Raw genomic sequence first — 4030 nt, forward strand, 5'->3', positions numbered from 1 at the left:
TTATAAATTTCATATGATTCTTATAAATTCATAAATCAACATAAAAATAATTAGGAAGATATGACAATTATCTATATTTTATTTTGGATATATAAAAGTTAAAATACTCGATTAATATTATTTTTAAATATCCAACACAGATAACACTTAACAATTAATTCACAGAATAGATACTGAACACAGATAATAATTATTTATTAGCGAAAATAATTACACGATATATCCCGGATATTACATGTAGCGCGTGTTTTCGCCCTAACAAGTTTTTGGCGCCGCTGCCGGGGACTCGGTGTTAATTTTTAGTTTATGTGCTTGTCAACAGTGGTCGTTAAATTTCACTGACTCGGATTCTTTTATTTTCACGGTTTATTTGTTTGTGTTTCAGGTACTTATTACAATGGGGGATCCAGCAGCACAAACGAGAGCCTTAATGGATTTTTCTCAACCCAAGATCAATGACATTCAATCTAGCATTGTCCGGCCAGCTATCACAGCTAATACCTTTGAGATCAAACTTGGCATAATTCAATGGGTGCAGAACTCAATCCAGTTTGGGGGTTCTCCAACGGAAGATCCCAATATGCACATTAGGGATTTCATTGAGATCTGTGACACCTTCAAGTTCCACGGTGTTTCGGAAGATGCTGTGAAGCTGAGACTATTCCCATTCTCTCTGCGGGACAAGGCTAAGAGCTGGTTATACTCTCTACCAGCTGGTTCGATTACTACTTGGGAAGATCTTGCTCATAAATTTCTTACTAAATTCTTCCCTATGGGGAAGACAGCTGCACTCAGGAATGCTATTACTCAATTAGCGCGGTAAATGGGAGAATCTTTATATGAAGCTTGGGAGCGCTACAAGGAGATGCTTAGGAAGTGTCCTCATCATGGCATGCCTAATTGGATGATCATCAATTGTTTTTACAATGGGTTGGGAGCACAGTCCAGACCCATGCTCGATGCAGCATCAGGTGGAGCCTTATGGACTAAGAGCTATGAGGAAGCTTATGATCTAATTGAACTGATGGCTGATAATGAATATCAGTATCCAACCCAGAGATTTCCACAGGGCAAGGTAACAGGAGTTCTTGAAGTGGATACAGCTACGGCTATCACTGCTCAACAGAAGGTGTTGTCTATAAAGATCGATTCTCTGGCTAACTTGGGTGTTAAGTAGATAATTAGTGTTTGTGAGCTGTGTGCAGGTCCACATGCGACAGAGCAATGCACTATATCTAGTGACTCAGCTCAGTTTGTGAGCAACTTTTAGAGATCGCAGCAGCCGGTTACTGCCACTTATTATCCTGACAACTAGAATCATCCTAACTTCAGTTGGAGCAACAATCAGAATGCGACGCAAGAGCCGTTTCAGCAGTTTGGAAATAAGTTATTCAATCCTCCTGGTTTTCAGCAATAATTTGCACCAAGACAAGAACTCCAACTTCAACAACAAACTCATGGTGCATGTCTATCTTTGAATGAAAAATCTGAATTAGAGAAGTTGCGGCTAATATGCCAAAGCTAGACTATTTTTGTCAAGACTCTGGAGAACCAAATAGGGCAAGTTGCTAATGCCTTATTGAGTCGACCACCAGGAACGCTTCCTAGTTATACAGAAATAAATCCAGGTAAGAGGGAAGTTGAAGAACAGGTGAACGCCATCACCTTGAGGTCTGGAAAGCTCGCAAGCCCCCAAATTCAGCAAGACGAAGAGCCTGAAAAATCTCAAGTTTCAGAAAATGCAGATGTGGCTGAAGGAGGTGTGCAGAAGAAAGCAAAGGTGGAACCAAGGAAGACTACTGTGGAACACACTCCTCCTGAGGGTAATAAAGGGGAGAAACATATCTATCCTCCACCTCCTTTTCCTAAGAGGCTGCAGAAGAAAAAGCCGGATAAGCAGTTTGAGAAGTTTTTGGAAGTGTTCAAGAAACTTCATATCAGCATACCTTTCGCTGAAGCTCTTGAACAGATGCCTAGCTATGCGAGGTTTATGAAAGGTATTCTCTCTCGAAAAGTGAAGCTCGATGACTTAGAGACTGTTGCTCTAACGGAGGAATGCAGTGTTGTGCTGCAGTAGAAGTTACCTCCGAAGCTTAAAGATCCTGGAAGCTTCACTATTCCTTGTACCATCGGAAACTTGTCGTTCGACAAGTGTTTATGTGATTTAGGAGCTAGCATCAATCTGATGCCCTTGTCTATCTTCAAGAAGCTTGGTCTACCTGATCCGAAACCAACATACATGTCATTGCAACTAGCTGACCGTTCCATCGCTTATCCATGAGGTATAGTGGAGGATGTCTTGGTCAAGGTGGATAAACTCTTCTTCCCTGCTGACTTTGTAATTCTTGATTTTGAGGAAGATAAGAATATTCCCATCATCTTTGGAAGTCCATTCTTGGCTACAGGGCGAACTATGATCGATGTGCAAAAAGGAGAGCCTTCGATGAAGGTTTACGATCAAAAGGTCACTTTTAATGTGTTCAAGGAAATAAAGTTACCCACAGCTAAAGAGGAGTGCTTTAAAGTAGAGCAACTGCAGGTTTTGAATGCACCTCCGTGGAAGAGGAAGTTGGATATGCCATTCGATTCTCTTGGGTTAACAGAGCTGAAAATTTCTCAGGAGCGTTATGAACCATTTATTCAAGAAGCTCCCATACTTGAGCTCAACCAAAAGCCAGATCACTTGAGTTATTCATTCTTAGGTGCACCCCATGATAAGGGGTTGGGATATATTTTTGATGATGTAGAGAGTGGTTGGACGGATCTTCTAGTGCCTACAGAGGGTTCTTCTCATGTACAGCAGGCAGTTGATAGGACTGGTGTTGGTGATGCGTAGTACAGGCGATTGACTAGGCATATGGAGGCCATGCACGACATTCACTATCATTTTGCTGAAGATTTGACACACGCTTTCGGTACTATTATCCGAGACACCGGTGGCGAGGTTGATTGGCCACCTGATCCTCCACCCAACGAGGGTGATTCTTCCACTAACTAGGTATGTCTGAAATCCTTATTATTGCCTTCAATGAGGACATTGAATATTTTAAGTTTGGGGTGATAATGTAAGGATTAGTTTGTGTGTGTCCATATAGATTCATATAGATTCATATTACATGTTTAGTTGTAGTTTATTCATATTTTTGCATGATTTGTTCATTTAGGACATATTTGTTATTTTTATGTGATTTCTTATAGTTGCATTTGCATGCATATTTAGCATGATCCCTTAAGATGAACTATGATATTTGATAAGTTGATGTTGATTTGAGTGTGGTGATGATGAATAGAGGGATGTTTAAGTCCTAATGAATTGATTTGCATGCTAGAAACTAATATTTTCACAAAGTCTTATAGGGTTGCTTTTGATCTAGATCAGGATTATACTTGTTTGTTATTGAGATTTAATCACTTGGTTATATTTAGAATTTGTGATATTCTCGTAATGACGTAAAAACACTGATTTTTAAACTGGAGAAAAACTTAGATTTCATTGCTAGTTGTTGTAAGGCTAGGCGTCAAATGGCTAGTAGCCGGCTCATATTTTTATGAGTAGTCTAGGGTTGAATGAGATGGAGCGAAAAGCACTCATTCAGAAATTAAAAAAAAAAAAGGAAAAAAAAGAAAAAAAAGTATGTGTTTATGCATAATTGATCAAGAGTGAGCTCTTTAATACTCGAGTTATTAAGTTCTAGGGGACTTTGTGCCTAGTGACTTAAGGCTTTTATAGTCTGGGATCCGCTAACCTAACGCTCGCTACATGGGTATTATTGCATAAGTCTTTTGGGACCTCATTCATTGCACGGCCAAATAAGCATCTTTGTTATGTGTTCAATAATAGTGTGAATCCTTGTATAACTCTAGTAGAAAGGAGGTGTTGTGAGTCATAATGCGTTTATTGTCTATTCTGTTTATAAACTTTTGATTGTTTCGATGATATATAAGTTATGGTTATTGATCTAGTATCGAGAGATATCTGTTAAGCATTCCACACACGCACGATTCTGGTTTGTGAGTTGGTTTGTGGGAT

The 4030-nt window shown here is 39.4% G+C and overlaps 1 non-coding gene across 1 annotated transcript; it reads right to left on the reverse strand.

The window, feature by feature from the left end:
• Window positions 1–787: 787 nt before the first annotated feature.
• On the reverse strand, window positions 788–894 carry LOC141710072 (small nucleolar RNA R71). The gene has a single exon (XR_012570612.1). It is a non-coding gene; the product is annotated as a small nucleolar RNA R71 (small nucleolar RNA).
• Between the last annotated feature and the right edge of the window lie 3136 nt (window positions 895–4030).

The sequence above is a fragment of the Apium graveolens genome, chromosome 2, assembly GCF_009905375.1.
Source record: "Apium graveolens cultivar Ventura chromosome 2, ASM990537v1, whole genome shotgun sequence".
NCBI classification, from domain to species: domain Eukaryota; kingdom Viridiplantae; phylum Streptophyta; class Magnoliopsida; order Apiales; family Apiaceae; genus Apium; species Apium graveolens.